A 19,674-nucleotide genomic window follows, 5' to 3' on the forward strand; every position below is an offset into this window, starting at 1 on the left:
GCAGTGTGACAGAAAAGAAAGAGCTTTAATAGCAACAAGCCATCGTGTGGGAAGATGGCAGGCTCTCACCTTTCTTTTCTTTCTATTTTTTTTAGATACTTTTTAGTTGTACTTTAGGACACAATGCCTTAATTTATTTATTTATTTTTAAGTGGTGCTAAGGAATGAACCCAGGGCCTTGCATATGCCAGGCAAGCACTCTACTGCTGAGCCACAACCCCAGCCCTGGCTCTCACCTTTCAAGAAACATCTTAACCAACCTATATAATTTTTCAAGGGAAGGGATGTGGATGGCAGACATGTGAGCACCTCAGTTGTTCACTGTTTCAGAAGGTAGCTGTCCTAGCCTGGGGGCTGTGTCGTCTATCTCCTTCACATAGGTCGGAGAGGGTTACTGTCCAGTGGCTCTAAAGAAGACGAGTGATCAAAGCCTCTGGTTTGATTAGAGTGGTTGGCGACTGTTTTTTTTTTTTGGTGGTTGGTGTTTCTGGCAAGCATCCTTCCAGGTGTGCTTGGGACTAGGGAGGGTTTGGACAGTCAGAGTCTTAGACATTCGTGGCTAACTTTGGTGTGCAGTTAATCTATGAGCTAGTGCAGGCAGAAGCCAAGAGAAACTGCTGCGTGTTGGGTCTCATTGGGCCTTATTTTCACTTTCAAGATGTTCTCCACAACTGGGAAAATCCACCATTTTAAGAGACTGCATTTCTTTAGTTCTCAAATTTTAGTGTTCTCAGCAATCAGAATCCCAGAGATTCTGATTCAGAAGGTCTGGGATTAGACCCAAGAGTATGCATTTTTAATTCACATCCCCTGGTGATTCTGAAGTAGGTGGTTGGACCATATGTTCAGTATCGCTCCCTCAGTGAGTTAAAAACCTGGGCCAGGACTGCAGCAAACGCAGCAGCAACCCAGGAAAGATGGGCAGCAGACACAACCCTCCCTAAGGTTCCTGGTTTAGCCTCTAACTGGTGCAGAACCTATCCAGGTGCAGAGCAGTTTCCATGCCCCTGAGCTGGCATGTGAGCTATCTCCACCTGCCCCCTACTCAAGTTGGACCATTCCTGCCCTGCTGCTTCTGTGTAGTGGTGGTCTTTGTCCCTGGGTCCACCTGATGTTCTATCTGTACCTGCCTTTCAGGTTCTGGATTGCTATTGTGGTGCCTTCCCACTGAACCAGTTATTGGCTGTTTCAGCTCAAGCCAAACATCATCCTGTGCACATGCTGACTCCTTCCTTAATCCTGTTAGCATTCATTGAGAACTCAGGTGCCAGGCATTGTTCTAGGCCATGGGGATCCAATAGAGAAACACAGTATTCCTATGATACTTACCAAATGAGTCACATAGTAAATACATAGTTACATGGTACCATGGGTTGAATTGTGTCCCCACACCTCTATAGGCCCAAGTCCTAACCCTTGCTTGTGAGTGTCATCTTATTTGGAAATAGTCTTTTCAGATGTAATTAAGGGTCTCCAGATGAGACCATCCCAGTTAAGGGTGGGCTCCTAAATTCAATTTCTGAGAAAAAGGCAAGAGAAATTAGAGAAAGAGGTGGAAGAAGGTTGTGTAAAGAGAGAGACAGAAGTTGGAGAGATGTTGCTGGAAGTTGAGGAACATCTGATCCATTGAAAGCTGGAAGAGGCAAGGAAGGACCCTCCCATAGAGCCTTTGGAGGGAGGATTGCACCGTTGATACCTTAATCTTGGACTTCTAGCCTTCAGAACAGTGAGAAAATACATTTTTGTTGTCTAAGCCACTTGATTTGTGATAATTTATTACAACAAGAAATTAGTGTGCATATGAAATTAGGAAGTAGGGAGGGCTGGGAAGGAGGGTGGGGAGGGTTTGAGGTGGATGGAGATGGCACCCTAGGCAGCGAGATTCCCTGATTCCCCTGGTTAGCCCCCTGGCCTCTTCATATCCACTCATCCCTGTGGTGTTCTCAGACTTTGATTTATCATCTGGCCTCACACTCATCTGAAAATGGCGGCTCAGCAGGCGAGTCTTTGTACTCTCTGGAGAAATTAAGTGGCTTCCTTGTGGCTAAGAGCAGGGTCAAGGGGAGGCCATGGGTGACTGGCCACATAGAGAGCAAATGCACCTTCCTCAGTTGCTCCATCGTGGGGAATACAGTAGCTCTGCCAGGTCTCCCAGCGTCCCAAGAGAAGCCAGAAATCTGGTATGAGGTCTCCAACTTGTTTTTTCTTTTCTTTCTTTCTTTTTTTTTTTTTTACATTTTAAAAAAGTTTAGGTGAAATTAACATAGCATAAAAATAATCACTGGCCTGTTTGTAGTGAATCGAGTACCTTCACCAGGCTGTGCAATTATCACCACCACGTAGTTCACAAAACATTTTCAGGCCCCAGAGAAATAGATACTTCTGATTCCCTCCGGCCTATAGACCTGGTAACCACCAATCTGTATCTGTTTTTATTTTTTTCTGGATTTGTCATATAAGTGAAATAATACAATCAAACATTTTAACCTATGTAACAAATGGAGAAAGATTCTTCAAAGATGAGAAGTTTTCTCAAGAATGGATATTGCTATGGGAATACAGATCTATAGGTAGTTAGCTACATGCATACTGAAGGAGGTTGAGGTGAGAAGGAATTTTTAAAAAATATTTTTTAGCTGTAGATGGACACACACCTTCATTTATTTATGTTTTATGTGGTGCCGAGGATTGAACCCAGGGCCTCACACATGCTAGGCAAGCACTCTACCACTGAGCCACAACCCCATCCCTCGAGAAGGAATTTTTTAAGGCAAAATGAGGATGATTTCATAAGTTATTAAGACAATAACCCTTGAGTACAAGGATCAATAACCAGGGCGTCATCTGTTCAAGGTTGGACGGGCAGTTGTTGAGTGGGTGTCCTTGTCCAAGTACCTTCTGTGAGGTTGCAGTGGCCTCTGTGTAAGGCTATGGTCCTGGCAGTGTCTTTGGTGATAGTTTTTGTTCTTGGGCACATGTGCAAGAGGTCCCCTCCGTTTTAGCCTGTCAGTTGTATTTATTTTATTTATTTATTTTAGAGTTTGACACAAATGACTCCATTTTGATTCTCACAACTTTCAACCACCACCAACAAAAGGCAGCATGTGGACCAAATAAATGGGCCCTCGGACTTTCAGTTTCTAACCTCAGCTTGGCCATGGACAGAATGGCCACTCATATCAAAGAGAAGGGTCCATTGGTTGACTGTCTCTGGCCTTTAGGCTGTCAGAGATGGCAGGCTGGGGAGGTCTGTCCTGGGTGAGTGGCTTTGCTGACTGGGCTTCGAGGCCAGTCTTCTTCCTCAGAGGCAAGGGGGCTGTGCCCTCTGGTGCTGGAAAGGCAGCACCATCCCTGTAAGTCAGAGGCCCCGAGGGCTGCAAAAGGCTGCTTGTCTTCTCCACGGTCAGCCTCACATGATCCTTGGTGACACAGTCCCAGAGCATCCAAACAGGAAGGAAGCACAGGGTGTTGTTCTCAGCATGGGACCCTGATCCTACAGCCACAGGGGCCAAGGCTTCAAGACCTCTCTTTCTCTACCTGGAATTCTGCTCCCAAGGGCGACAAGCCTGCAGGCCTGCTGCCTCCCTTCAGGGAGGTGAGCTCACACTCTTCCTATGAATTTAAAGAGAGGAAAGACTTTCGATATTGGTGGTGGAGGGCTGTGTTCATTCTCTAAGAGAGTTATTCATTTTTTTAGTGAATGGTTATTGAGCACCTGCCAGGTACCTGGTGGGATAAAGATATATTACCAGTCAGTCACAGGTTTATTAGTAGAGGGTGACAGACAAAAAAGAATAAAATCCGTGTCATCAAGTGTCAGTGATAACAAACAATAGGGACAAAGGTAGGAAATAAATGGATTTTACCAGATAAAGGGGGAAAAGGTCACACACAATTTCAGTTCCTTCCTCCCAAGGCATTACATATGGTCAAGTTCTTTGCACAAAGACAGGGATGGGGGTGGGGAGGTGTTGGAAGTGGGGGAGGGAAGGAGTGAGTGGGGACTGAACCCATTTGCTCCTCATGAGCCCTGCACACTGGCTCGGAGCAGCTGCTGTCCCCAGAGAAAGGCTTTTAATTCTTTCGTCCTGAAGGGCCACCTTTTTCTAATTTTCACAAAAGTGCTGTATGAGCCAGCCTCGGGGGGCTTTGCATATTTCTGTCCTTTAGTGTGTACTTTGGGGTCCAATTTTGCTGGTGCTTTGTTGTTGTTTTTGGAATGCAGGTGTATATAGGAATGGAATTTATTATTGTTGTAAATGATCCCTTTTTGACTGGCTTATTAAAAATAGGATCACCTCTCTTCTGGCTGGAAAGATCTCTGTGTGGTTCTGCCTGAAGGCAGGGGAAGGATACAGTGACTCATTTAGGTTCATTTCCAACATTTAATTCAATGAATTAGATTTTCTTTAGAGCCTGTGAGTCACTCTCCCTGCCCAGTGACTTGCATGACAGACTGGTGAGATAACCCAGTTGGGAGAGCCAACTGCTAGGTTTTGTGAAGGATTGTACAGGAATGTCGATTTTCAAAGACCTGGGGAAACCCAGAACCAGGGATAACATACTCATTTGTGAACTGTTCCCCAAACAAGGAAAAACATCTTCTAGAGGTCATGTGTTTTCACCTTCTCACATTTCACTTTTGTTTAAGAAAGGAGTCTGACGTCACCAGCATGGTTTGCCTTGTCAGAAATACTGCGGGTGCCTTTGCAAACAGCTGCAGCCTTTGTGCTCCTGCTAATTGCGCAGTTTGGGTAACTATTTTGTCCACTGAGGTTAGAGGAATCTGTTCCCTCTCCCTTCTGAGCCACTCTGCATTCCTGGCCTGAACTGTAAGATGGAACTTCAGAAAATGTCATTTTCCTCTTAGGATCCTCAGAAGGTGAATTTGAATGATGTGAACCTCGAGAGAAATGAACTTGTGTATCCGGGTGCTGTTAAATGTGTGGAAGGACAGTGGAGAAAACAGATGTTATCTCATTTCCTTTTCAAGTTGAACTGAATAGTGAAAAAGCCGTTGTGTGTCAAAAATGGAAATGGTAAAATTATCCACAGAATGTGCTATCGGTTTTGCCTGCGTCCTTACAGATATTTCCTTTCTGTCAGGGTTTATAACTTGCAAAGGGAAAATTATTTCATGGGTGACATTTTAGCCACTGATAGACTATTTGTTTGAAATACAAAGCTGGTCTAATCATTTGTATGTGGGAATCACCATATGAAAGAGCAGAGCTTGTTTTGTTAATTATAATTGATATCAGCCTGGCCCTTGGCTATTTATTTGCTCAGCACCAAGAGAAGGAAGCCTTAAAACAAACTTGTGGCATATTATGGTTATCTATTGCTGTGTACCAGAATGCCTCAAGAATTTCTGTCTTAAAACAGCAGCCATTTTTATACCTCATGGTTTTGTGGGTAAGGAATCTGGGCTGGGCTCAGCTGCTCAATTATTCTGTTCCATGTGGTGTTGACTGAGGTCACTCAGTACTATTCTGCCAGCAGATGGGCTGGCCTGGAGGGTCCAAGACAGCTTCAATCAAAAGTCTAGCACCTCAGTAGGATGACTGGAAGGCCAGGCTCAGCTGTGACTTGAGTTAGTGCCAATAAAAAAATACTTGGTGGTTCGGGATCTGAGAGAAGGAGAAAGGGGTTGTAGGGGGGAGAGGGAGAAGAGAGAGAGAGAGAGAAAGAGAAAGAAATATCTCTAAGAGACCAAAGTACAATGTCAGGCTTCCATAACCTGTCTTTGGATTTCCACTTCCTTCCCTAGATCCTTCAGCCCCAGCACCTCCCACTTTCCTGATAGAACATGCACCATTAGGCATAAACTAAGTCAAGTGGAAAAACACATCAGTTCTTGAGCCAAAAGACCTGTGCTCAAAAGTCATCATTTGCCATCCCTGAGATCTTGAGCAGGCAGCTCAACCCCTCTGACGCTTGGCTGCTTTGTCTGCAAAGGGGATAATAAAATTAAGACCACTAGGGTATGATCCAAGGAGGTGCGTGTGAAAAATGCTTCATAGAAATGTTAATCAGTGTAATTTCCAGTGCAGTTGGCTTTGAGCTCCACTCCATCCTGACCATCTTCATGCTGGCTCTCTTCCCGACACTGCTATTTATTAGAACGGGTCACTAAAACTACCTGAGAATTATAATTACTTACAGATCGGTGAAGAGATGATTAAATAAGATGATGCCTGTGAAATCCTCTGTAGCTATCAAGTGCATTATAACGAGGGATAACGAATCAACACTATCAGAATCACAATCAGCTTGTAATTGCTTCGTATTCTACATTATCAGAAAGGATCACCCATTTTTATTAAGCCTGTTGCTTATTTTTACAGTACTCTTGGTGGTGGAGATACTACAGGATGAGGAAGAGAGGAAAGAACTTTTTCAAGGATAGGAACAAACAACAGACATCAGTAATAAGTTATGTAATCTAAGCCTATGTGCATAATTCACTATTACAATGAAATAAAACTCAACTAAGTTGCTCTGACACATTTAATGATATATATAATCCTCATTGTAGTGCATGGTAATTAGGCAAAAAAGTAAGATTTCACATAAATAACTGCAATTAGTATCATTTGGGTGCCATGAAAACACATTTTTTAATCTATTCTATTTTTTGTTATTCTATGTTTTGTTATTTTTTTTCTAGTATCCATAATTAGCAGCAGTGTTAACCATCACATATGGGTTGCCATTGTTAGCAACAATGATAGCCCATACTGTATAGTTCTATTCATTCACTTATTTGTCAGATATTTATTGGGTGCCCTGTATACCAGCACAGTGCTATGTATGATAGATATGGCGGGAAAGGGAGACACACAAAGCAAGGGGTTTATTTCAATACAGTGTTAATTCTTTGGCAGTAGGACACTTCGAGCAGTGCAAAAACACAAAAAGGGGCATATAACTGAGTTTTGAGGTTCCAGTGAGAACTTCCTGGAGATGAGCCTTAAAATACAAGTACAGTTGGGCCTCTGAATCTGTGGCTTCTGCATCTTTGAATTCCATCAACTACAGATCTAAAACATTTGAAACAAAATTATGTCTGTATGGAATATATATTATTCCATAAGCAATCCATTATAGCAATCATTTACGCAGCATTTACATTTTACTAGGTATTATAAGTCATCTAAAGATGATTTGAAGTACACAGGGGATGTACCCAGGTTCTGTCCAAATAGTTCATCATTTTATATAAAGGACTTAGGCATCCACAAATTTTGGTATCGCTCAGGGGTCCTAGAACAAGTCCCCTGTAGATGCTGAGGGAGGACTACAAAGTTTAACCAGAACAAGGTGTTTGGTGACTGGGGACGCAGAGAAGACGTGGGGCATGGCTAGGAGGCGTCAGGTGATAGGATCTGAGACCACACTGAGAAGTAGATGTAGAGATGGAAGGGGAGAGTCCTGCAGGGTGAAGGAAGAGAAACCAATATAGGAACTGAGAAAGAGAAGGCCAGAGAGGTGGAGGGAAAATTACAGGCATGTGGAGGTTTGGAATTTGAAGAAACTATTTTGAGATGATGAATATAGTCGACAGATTATAAAAATTACACAGAGGTCAAATAGGAAAAGTGCGGAAAAGAATCCATGGGGATTTAGCAACAAGGAGGTTGTTGGCAAAGACTTTTTTTTTTTCCTCAGCCAAAGGGCAGAAGTCAAGCTGGACATGGTGGTGCACGCTTGTAGTCCCAGTGACTCAGGAGGCTGGGGCAGGAGGACCACTGAGCCCATGATTTTGAGACCAGCCTGTCAACAGAGTGAGACAATCGTCACGAACAACTAAACAATAAAAGGCAGAGGTCAGATTGGGCTAAGAATGAGTGATGGACGTGGAAGTAGAGACAGCAGTGGTGGATATGAAAAACACAAACTGGAGGGGACAGAGGCCAGCAGCAGGGCTGGGTCACAGGACATGGCATTGAGAGAGAAGGCAAGGAGATCTGGCAGGGGTCCCCGGATTGAGACTCTTGAGTATTTGGGGATGGTGTGCTCCAGATTACGCAAGTAGAAGAGAGTTTACTTCTCGGGATCTTCCTGAATGAGCTGGAATTCCAGATGCTCCGCAGCTGAAGTCTAACTCTGACTTCTTTTTCTGTAAGCACAAGCGCTCCCTATCCCACCTCACCTGTCCTAATCAGTGCTCTTGGTTTAGGCATCCTTTCTGTCCCCTCAAGCTCTGGCTGTAAGTGACTCTCACTTGTCATTTCCTCCCAGCCCCGGGAACACGTCCCTCCTTCATAGCACCCATGTGACAGCCCCTGTCACATGCTTCCTCTGGTCCCCCACGCTCTTGGCACTTGGGTCTTGACTCATTTCTCCTGAAGGGCCACACTGTTATCCTCATAGCCTCTATCTCTGCTCACAACTATATATTTATTTGCAGGATTAATGTGTGGCTTTCTTTCCCTGACTAGGCTGTAAACCATATGGGGCAGGCACTGTGTTTCCTATTCACTGTGGAATCCCCAGTGCGCAGCATGGTAGGTAGCCAAGAAGTGTTTACAAATTATTTGATAAATGAGTGGTTACTTTGGATGCTTCCCTCTCCACCCCAACATTTTATTGTGAAAAATTTCTAAGTAGACGGCGTTTCCCTTGAAAGCCCACATTCTACCACCTCCTTGGCACTCCTGACATTTTCCCATTGTTGCTTCATTGCTGTCTGTCCCTCTGCACATCCCTCCATCCTTACATCAAGTCATTTCATTTTCTTGATTTAGTCACTCTTTTTGATGTTTTCCTGTGGGTAGATATGTCAGTCTCTCAGTTTCCAAATTCTTTACTCCTGAAAGAAGACCTTGGCAAACCAGGGAAAGGCTACAGACCTACTGGTTGGCTCCCTGGTGGCTGTCTGTGTAGGTTTTTGAACAGTGATTAGGGAAAATAAAGAGAAATGACAGGGACTTTGGTTTTGAACTTGCTGGGTTTCAGGTGCATATTGATGGGCACTGTCCATCAGTGAGTTGGGAATGCTAATCTGAGGCTCTAAAGCAGAGATAAGGGATAGATGGATAGATTCAGATTTACTGGAATTCAGCGACAGCTTCAGTGTATCTTTAAAGGAGGGGGATTGGGGTAGCAATCTGATTGGAAGTAGGACAAAGGGACTTTTTATAGCTATTTACATAAGATGAAGAAAATGTCAATCACCTGTATTTGTGATGGGAGCGGGGAGCTGCTGTTGGCTGTCCACGCCCCTGAACCACTGTCATGCCATCTTAGTTTTAGAGGTGGAGTAAATACTTAATAGTTGAAGTGACTATAATTTGTTACCAAACACAGACACTTTTGGGAATGCAAGAGGACAACAGGTGTAGACTAGAACTATCCTGGGAGTACTGTTTTAGAAGGTCAGCAGATCCATAGAGGGAGCACAGAGGGATGGGGGATGGTGGCCTGGCACAGGACAGCTGCTACACTTTAGGGTAGTGGAAATGATAATGCCGGTGAAGGAGACGATGTGGCAAAGAAAGAGAAGAGAAAAATGTCCCCTGGGTCAACAGAAGGGAGTTTAAGAAGGCGATAATGCATGTGGCTAAGCCTGTGGTGGCCCATGGATTTGCTCTTTAGGAGATCATCCAAGAGTGTCCATCTTCAATTATGAAGGTGGGGCGCAGGTAACAGTGGCAATGAGAGGGATGAGGCAGGAGCACCAGGCTGCACTACAGACCCCACTGGAAGCAGTTTGGTGGTCTATTGTTGAAAGTGAGAAGGAGGACACAGATTTCAGGGCAGGAGTGCAGCAGAACTATGTTCTGGGCAAGTATTCGTAGGTGCTCATGGGTAATAGAATTTTGGTAACAGCTATAGAACATTCCCTTTTGAATGTTTACTTCAAAGATTCACCAATAATAGTTACCTGTTAGTGATATTAATACACATTGGTAATGATAACACATTAATGAATATATATAATGGAGTACTCATTGATATTAATTCTCAATAAAATTAATAGTGAGCACTTTATATTGTGCCAGGCACTGTCTGAACTTCTTTACCCTGATAATGAAATACTTCTAAGTACCCTATAAGATAGGTACTCTTATCAGTCCATCTTATTGATGATGAAACTGAGGCTTATTGTATATTTGTGGCTGCCCAGCTGGTGGGGATGGTGCCAGGATTTGAATCTATTCATCTTACCAGGGATGAAGGGCTGATCCTTGGTGACATTCAGGACCTTTCCCGTGGGTGACCCACGTCAGAGCAGAAGGAAGGGGTTTTGAGCTGAAGGAAGGGGTGGTGATGCGCATCATGTCACCTGAAGGTGACATTCTTTGTGGGGAGAGGGGAGAGGTGGGGAGCTGAGAGAAGTGATGAAGGTTTGTAGCAGCTGCAGAGAGGACTGCAAAGGAAATCATGTAGTGATTAGGAAAATGATAGTCAAGAAGCATTCAGAACCCAGCTGTGAGATGGGAAATATGAATTTGTAGTGGAACCACTCAGCTCAGTTAAAATTTTTTTGCTATCAGCACTTAGGCAGTTACAAAGCAGAAATCTGTTATCTTGACCCCAACTCTTCTCTCTGCCTATATTTTGGGGGTGTTAGGTCCTCAGGCCCATGGTCTCCTTGCCTTTCCTCTGATAAGGAACACCACTCAGCTCTCTGCTTCTATCTCAAACACTTGGGACCAAAGAGAAGAAATCTGGGCTGTCAGGTTATGAATTTCTTGCTTAGGACCTCATCACTTGGGGAGCCTGGGCCATCTGTAGTGGCTTTGGAGAATCAAGACCCAACTGGCATTAGGGGAAATATAGGGTGGTAGGAAGGAGAAGGAGGAGGCTCATACAGTCCCCCAGTTGTCCATCTACCCCAGGTACGAGGGCCCAGGTGCAGCTACCACCTAGGGTTCATCTCTGTGCTCTGTTCTTTCCAGGGACAGACAAAGGAGATCCCAATCACCAATTTGGAGGCAGGTTGAGCTAAATCATACTTCCTGTCTCAAGTAGAGGAATATTACTGGCTTAGCTTGCTTGGGGTAGAGTGTAGGACCTAGAAGGACAGAAGGAACTCTATGGCCAGGGGCCCAGTAGGACAATCGAAAATGCCCTCACAGAAGAATAGAAGCTATTGTAGGGACACTAAGAAACGGGAGTAGATTCTTTTGGGTCCCTGTTCCTTTATACGTGCTGTTAATCATGTCCTAGAGGATAAACAAAGTTTGAGCAGAGGATGAGAAGTTTCTGCAAATAATAGGCTCTGAAATGAGAAACAACAGCTGAGGACTCATCAGACTGAGGCCAGAGCCCATTGGATGCAGGAACATGGGGTAAAGACCCAGGCTGAATCAGGGCAATGAAAAATCCACCTGGACCAGAAAACACTGTCTACCCCTCCCAGTGTTCCCAGTGGAGAAGGCAGAGATGACTCACTCGGAGATCATTTCTTCCTACTCTAAATCATTATCATTGGAGGTATGTAATCATGCTTAAATCAACTGTATGTAAACTGTGGTTATTTTACATCCCATGGTGTAGATTCAGTAATTCTTACAAAATCCATAGGTGTCATTAAAAGTGGTTTTTTGAGATGGATGACCCCCTTCTATCGGACTCCAGATTTTAAATTACAAAGTATGCCAATCAAAGAAACTCATTGCCTTTAGATAACACTGTTCTTATGAGGCTTATTTCTATGGGGAGTGAAGTTTATCACATTAGTATTTACATTGCATCTAATTTCGCTTTAAGTGACACGAAATGTTTCCTTCTCTTTTTCTTTTACAACTTTATTTGTGTTTATATTTCACATACCATAAGATCCACTCGTATAAAGTGTTTAGTTCAGCAATGTCAAGTATATTCATGGAATTCTGCAGCCATCACTGCAATCTAATTATAGAATTTTTAAAAGAAAGATTTTAAATCATATTCTAGTTAAAAAAACCTTTATTTTAATTATTTATTTTTTATGCAGTGCTGAGGATTGAACCCAATGCCTCACACATGCTAAGCAAGTGAGGTACCACTGAGCTCTAACTCCAGCCCCTATAGAATATTTCTAACATCCCCAAAGAAAACCCTCACCCTTAGGAGTTCTCCATACCCCAGACCTAGGCAATTGTTAATCTAGTATCTCTCTCTATGGCTTTGTCTATTCTAGACATCCACATAAATTTAGCTGTATAATATGTGGTCATTTGTGTGGCTAGCTTCTTTAGCTCAGCATCATACAATTGATTCTTGGACAATGTAGGGTTTAGGAGTGCTGAATCCTTCACAGTTGAAAATCTGCATATAACCTAAAATCGTTTAAGATCTTTATTAACAGGTGCTTATAGTTTGTTAATTTTTAAAAAAATCAAATTGGAAACTTTTATGATAAATTAAAAATGTAAAAAAGAATCTCAACATGACCAGATTGAAACATTTAAAAATCTTTAAAGATGTACTGAAAAAAAAAATCAAGTTTAAAAAAATACTTTTCTTACAACCCCAAAGAGATGTCTTTTAATAAAAATAATAGCAACCCCTGCTGTATAGACAGGGCCACTAGTTCTAGTTGTCTGGTCTATGGACCAAAAGCAAGCACGTCAGTCCTCAGTTCCCATCATTGGTGCATCTGCTTGCTGGAATTTTGTTTCATATCCCCTTGCTGAATGCCTGGGTGAAGACTTACTCAGCCCCACCCTGCTCAGCTTTGGGAGTTGAGACAAATTCTTAGCTGGTGGACAGGCTGCTTTTGTCTCTTTGACATCTTGTAATGTAGAGTTTTCTGGTCATCTGCATTAGCACTTGAAGGTGCAGTGGGACCAACTTTGAGGGAACTGCTGACCTTGGTCCCATTTTGTGTTTCCTGATGCTCTTTGTGGCCATCCTCTCTGGGCTGTCTCTGGCAAGTAAGGCCCCCATGGAATTGTGCTGTCCACCCCTGTGCACAATCTGTCTCACTGTTCTACCTTGTTCTCCTGCATTCTGGCTGTCTGACCTGGTGTCACTTGGCCCTGCACAGGAGGGTTGAAATGCTGTCATCCACATCCATGGGATCTTAGCATGTAGCGAGATGGGGACCTTTGCTGCTCAAAGGGCACCATCGTCTGGCCTCACCTTTAGACACTCTCCATCCTTCCTTTCTGTCTCTCTTGATCTTCTGATAATTCTGCTGGTCATTGTGTGGAAGACCCCCATTCCCTGGAGAGCATTTGCAATGGTTACTGTTTTTGCTGCATGTTTGCTGTCTTGAGCCAAACTCTACCAGGGCCTGTGACATTTCCTGGTCCTTGTCCTTTTCCCCCTCCACAGCATCAAACCCCATGGTCTTGCCATCTCCTACTTTGCAAAGGAACTTCCTGGGGTTGTTTTTCTTGGAGGCAGTCTGGTGGATGAATATGTCTTCCTTGGTGTCCTTCCTGTTGATGTCTGTTTCTTACATTGAGCTTACTGTTCCCCAAGCTTTTCATCCTTGCTCCCTGTCCACTGTCTGGTGGGGCTTGCTGTTGGATGACTACCAGGGTATGTGGATGGAGCAGGGGTTGCTGCTGGGCCTTGGCCCCTCTGCATCTGGCTGTGGGAATGGTAATTCGTCCAGATGTAGGTGGTCAGCTGCTCAGTCTTTGCTCCTCTTACCCACTGAGCAACTCATCTAGCTTTGGATTCTCCCAAAACTTAACTACTGATAGCCTGCTGTTGACCAGAAGCCTAACTGATAACCCAAATAGTCCACTTACACATATCTTGTATGTTGTATGTGTTATAGGCTGCATGGTTCATCCAAGAGTTTTTTTTCTCATTATTAAAAATCTCTAAACAAAAATATTTGCATGCAAGTGGATCTGCACAGTTCAAACCTGTGTTGTTCAAGAGCCAACCAGATTTTCATGGTTTTTTATTTATCATTTTCAAGGATACATCCGTGGTGTTGCATGTATCAGTATTTCATTCCTTTTTATTACCAAACAATATTCCATTGTGTGGATTGAGCATTTTTTGTTTATCCATTAATAAGTTGGATTTATGCATGGTATTTCCACACAATAAAATATTACTCAGTAATTGAGGTTATTTCCACATTTCACTGCTATGTATAATGCTGCTTTGAACATGTGTAAAAGTTTTTTTTTGTGTAAACTTTAACTTCTCTTGGGTCTGTACTTAAGAATAGAATAGCTGAGTAAGGATATGACAACTCTGTTTAGTATTTTGAGGAACTGCCCTATTGCCTACCAAAGTGGAGGCATCAATCTTCAATTCCCAGCACCAATGAATGAGGATTTTAGCTTGTCCACCCTTATCAACTCTTGCTGCCTCTTCTCTTTCAGCCATCCCAAATGGGTGTGCAGTGTTATTTTACTATAGTTCTGTTCTGATTTGCATTTCACTAATGACTGAGGCTATTGAACATCTTTTCATGTATCCCTTTGTGATATTATGATATTTTTAAAATTTTTCGGGCCATAGTTACTGTTTATAACACCTTCCTCATGGGAAGCCATATAAACTCTAATCTTCCCTTGCCTTTAGTTGACCATAAACAAATTCTGACCTACCTTGTTTGATAATAGGTCACAAGACTCTCCTCATTCCAGAAGAGTCCTGCTCCATACCCTGAAGGAAGGAATGCTGCTGAGAGAGGACCAGAAGAATCCGAATAGACAGGCTTTTCTGGGTTTCTCCACCGAGGCTATTAGCCTAGTGCCTGTGCAATGGAGTCTCCATAAAAACCAAAAGGGACTGAGTTCTGGGAGCTTGTGGATGGCTGAACACGTGGAGGTTCCTGAAGAGTGGCACACCCAGAGAGAGCACAGAGCTTCGTGCCCCTTTCCTTGTTCCTCATCCTATGCGTTTCTTTATTGGCATCCTTTGTAATAAACTGGTAAATGTAAGTATTCCTCCAAGGTCTGTGAGCCACTCAAATTAATCAAACAGACAGCTGTGGGAATGCTGAGTTACAGCTGGCTGATCAGAAGCACAGACAAAAACAACCTGGGGCTTGCAGCTGGTATCTGATATCAGTGCTGGGGGGGGGCAGTCTTGGGGAAATGAGTCCCCAACCTATGGGATCTGACACTATCTCCAGGTAGATAGGGCCAGAATGAATTGGATTAGAGGACACTCAGCTGGGGTCCACTGTGGAACTGATTGCATGCTGCCTGGGGGGAGCAACTGCATACTTTTAAGTCGCCAAAGTCTTTCATGCTGCTTGTTAACGGTGTGCAATAGAGAAGAAAAGTGAGGCAGTAATCTATGTTGGACGTGAGTAGGGGGAGAAACAGTTTGAATTGGTTTTGCTTTGGGTATCTTCAGACCCCTCATCTGTCTTCATCTCCTCCTACATGTACTTCAGGAGAGATGTCAATGTACAAAGCATGGGGACAAAATACTGTGTCTTCCATGATTTTATAATCTTGTTAGTGAGACAGGAAAGTTGTCAAATGAAGTCAGAGGCAATAATGGAATTAGGAGCTCAGCAATGGGGGTGAGCACAGGACTGAGGGGTTGTAGGGATGATGGGATGGTGGCCCAAGAAGTAGGGAGTTCCTGAAGAGACAGAGAATGGAACTGTTCCCCTTGTTTTGCTTGAAAAGCAGAACTTTAGATGACTGGAAACCAAACCCATATTTGTGGGTCATGGGAAAAGCTCCAAAATGGGATGTCACTCCATAATGAACTTAAAATAGCAGAAGAAGCATGTTCCATGATCTTAGAGACTAGAAAGCTTGATTCCTTTAATTTTATGTATATATTTATTTATTTTTTAAATATTTATTCTGTAGCTTTAGGTGAACACAATATCTTTATTTTTTATTTTTATGTGGTGCTGAGGATCAAACCCAGTGCCTCACGCATGCCAGGTGAGCGCACTACCACTTGAGCCATATCCCCAGCCTCTTATATGTTTATTAATTCATACCATAATCAGTTGATGCCATATGATTTAAGGTCACTTTAGGAAGATGTTGAGTTAGTAAAATCAGATATATAGGTTCAGTTATATACAATGTCCACTCCCATCCCTTTAAACTGACACAACCCCCACTACGTGTCCACGCATCTTAACTTGTGGTAACATAGACATGTTCATAACTTCTACTTGCAGATATGCTTCTCTCGTCACTTTTTCTTGATTTCCGATCTTGCACATACATATTTATATTATTTAAAAGTTGAACTGTGTGGTATTTATTGGTTGGGTCTTTAAAGAGTAGGCACCAGTTGGATGTGGTGGCACATGCCTGTAATCCCAGTGACTCGGGGCTAAAGCAGGAGGATTGAAAGCCTGGGAAATTAGTGAGAGCCTGTCTCAGGGAAAAAAAAAAAAAGGACTGGGGATGAAGCTTTGTGGTAAAGAGCCCCTAGATTTCATCTCCAGTTCCAAATAGTAATAATAGTCATAATACTAATACTAACATGATTAGGGGTCATATTTATCAGACTCACTTTGTATCCCATTGCTGACTGAACTATGTTGAACTGCACTAAGTTGAAAATGCTGAGCTATGTCAAAGAGGAGGCAGGAACACATAGATGTTATTCTGTTCAGAAGCTAAGATAGAAAAAAATGTCTTCTTTTGAATGGAAATTCTTAGGAACTAGGAAACAGAAGGAAGAATTTCCACAGTAGACCTCTGATTCATATTCAGAGGCATGTACACATGGGCTCATGAGTATACACACACACACTCATACACACACACACACACACACACACACACAGAGGCCCATGTGTAGATCCAAGGTCCTCCTGTGTAGGTGTTTAAGAGTCCAACTGGTGAAGGGCCTGTGCTTGGAAGGCATGATCTGAACCTCACCAGGGCTGGGACTGTGCAGAATGAGATAAGGCACACAGTGGAGAGGAGAGAAAGCTGAGACTGAAGGCTCTTGGTCTGGGACTCTTGTTCTCCTTTTAGTGACTTCAATATCTGGAAAACTTACAGGTGGACTGCATCCACAGGTGGGGAGTGTAATAGGCTAGACATAGAAAGCAGGTGGGATGTTCAGAAAGGAGAAATATTCATAGCACAATACAACAACCGCAAGCAGCTGGCTATGGCTTTAATATTTGGCTATTTACCATATTATCAGACATAGATGTGGAAAGGTCTTGAAAAGATCCTCTAGCATGAATGGGGAGATGCTACTGAATTTCTCATATTCTGTACTCTCAAGCTCTTCCATAAACAGGGAGGAAAGAAGAGAAGATGAGTATCTCACAAAGTGGATTGATATAGGTTGAACTGTAATGCCATCTGCCTTTAGCTTCTCATGGCAGAATAACCAAAGCAACAATACAGTGAATGCTAGTCTGAGTGGTATTTGCTTCATAATTGGTTTCAGCCTTCCTATATGATTTTCCACCCAGCATAGTTCTTGCACTTGATCAACCGTCTGCATTTTTCAGAATTCTAAATCACATCTTGTTAAAATATGCACACCCAAAGCAGCATAAACATTAACCTTTTCTTACATCTCCTATTATGGCACAGCTCTATGTAAACAAATAATGTCATAGGAGATTAAGAACCTAATACCTTATATAATGTATTGTATTATAGAACCTTCTGCCCATGAAATTTGGAAAATAGGTATTGCTACATTTTAAGACACATGTCATTTGATATTAATTAATTAAATTGCTACATTTTAAGACATGTCATTCGATATTAATTAAACTAATTAAATCAATAATGAACATAGGATCATGTTTCTTAGAAACTCTTTAAATATCCATTTATTGAAAGCTACTTTTGAGAATAAAGCAATCACTCTTCTCTAGAGCGCATTTTTATAATGAATCTAAGATGGAGGATCCTTTGTTCAACTTGGACTAGGCCTATAGCTTTCCCAGGAGTTTCACTTTCACTTACAATTCTTCACATAGTAAAATATACTCATCCACATACACAATGATTTGGAGGAAAATAAATGAACACGTTGGAAAAGTGAAAGAGCAAGGTGTGCTTGCCTGCTGGCAATGGATTTCCCCAGGTATTGACTTCCCTTCCTTGATGGTTATTTTGAGAAATTTAAGAGGGGGCTATCTTTACTTGTGATACCAAAGAATAAGAATGGAATAATTTAAAGATGTAAACCAGAAAGTTTCTTTGGCCACCCTTCTTGAGATAATACCAAGGAAAGACATGGTCGGGATGAAACTGGGGGGAGCTGACTGTTCGGCATGGGGTGGGCCGGACCCATTTCTCCTTCTGGCTGCTGAAATGGAGTGCAGGCTCCTGATGGACGACTCCTAGGAGGATAGACAGGTCTTGGCTGCTTGAGTTTAACTTTGAACATCAGGTAGGGGCTACCTGGCCTGGCCAGCTGTGAGGGGCATTCCACCCTCACTCCTGTGGGACTGCTGGGGAGAGAGGCAAGGGCCATTCAGATGAGGAAAACAGAGAGATTTCTGTACATAACCACGCATCTGCATTTCTCACTATGCAGATGGGTGAACTTCAGCTCGTTAAGAAAAGAGGTACAGTGTTTATTACTTTTAAATGTACAAAGCAATTAGGCCCAGGATAGCAAAGAATTGCCTAGCAGGAGCCCTCAGGGAGTGGGATTTGATGAATACATAAGAATGCTTTCCAATTAACTTATCAATGATTTATGAATACATCATTCTCTGGAGTGCTTACAAATATTTGAAAAATGTAATTACTTACAGAAGGATTCAACAGGCTAAATTTTTTCCCCTTCAAATAAATTTTGTATGCACCATTCATTTACTTAGCAAATCCCTTCTTTACAAATAAGAAAAAGACACACTTGAGCCCAGCTCTTGATTGCATTATCACAAATGTCTAGTTCTGTGGAGTCTGAATTATGGGACACTGTACATCTATAGTCTTGAGGTGCTCTATCTCTATGTTTACTTAAACAGTGGGCTTGTAGGGCCACCTCAGAAGGAAAGGGGTTTCCAGGGTCTTGTTGCATTTTCTCATCCTGGGGAGTTCAACCCAAGCAAACAAGTAATGGTTGCCTCCATAGTAATCATGGCAAGTGGTATGAGATTTATTTAAGTTTTAAAAACGACATGAGGTAAAATATTAATTTTTATTTAAGTAGCCTTTTTTTTTTTGGTAGTGTGGATTGAACCCAAGGGTATTTTATCACTGAGCCACATGCCCAGCCCTCCTTATTTTTTATTTTAAGGCAGAGTATATCACTAAGTTGCTTAGGGCCTTGCCAAGGTGCTGAGGCACCTGGAAAGAGAGATTTCTCAGTTCACACAAAGAAGGAGAACTAAGGATGACAAAAAAGTATTAAGGAGACTAAGCAAATGTTAAGTGGCAAGTAGGCTTTACTTGTTAGGATCTGACCAAAAGTCCCCTCTGTTAGGTCTTCCTTGGGTCCCTGGCACGTGGTGGCCTCAAGTTTGGTGCACTCACGAAACATTATATATGCCTCCTCTAAATGTGGAGTATTAGGCTTCCTTTGTTATCTATATCTCATATATGTAAAGGGTTAGCCAGGGGGATCCTTAAGGGCAGGGATCATGTCTCATCCATCTCTTTCCCTTTGTAGAGTGTCTGGCACTGCTTGGCTGAAGGATGAAGGGATGAATGAATGGAGAAATAAATGAAAAATTATAACATGAGATGGAGGTTTGAAAGAATGGGGAGAAAGTTCCTCCATCCTTGAAGCAGGATGTCTTCTTCCCCAAATTCATCTGTTAAAGCTGTACACCCCAGTGTGACTGTATTT

The 19,674-nt window shown here is 42.6% G+C and overlaps 1 protein-coding gene across 1 annotated transcript in view; it reads left to right on the forward strand.

Moving 5' to 3' along the window:
- Positions 1–19,674, forward strand: part of LOC308646042 (uncharacterized protein) — a 116,277-nt gene that overhangs the window by 88,622 nt on the left and 7,981 nt on the right. Inside the window, exon 5 of the mRNA XM_081288565.1 lies at positions 14,532–14,848. The gene's annotated coding sequence lies outside the window, so the exon portion shown is untranslated. The remainder of the gene's footprint in view (positions 1–14,531; positions 14,849–19,674) is intronic.

Source organism: Spermophilus citellus (genome assembly GCF_964194105.1).
Source record: "Spermophilus citellus genome assembly, chromosome: 1".
In the NCBI taxonomy this organism is placed as follows: domain Eukaryota; kingdom Metazoa; phylum Chordata; class Mammalia; order Rodentia; family Sciuridae; genus Spermophilus; species Spermophilus citellus.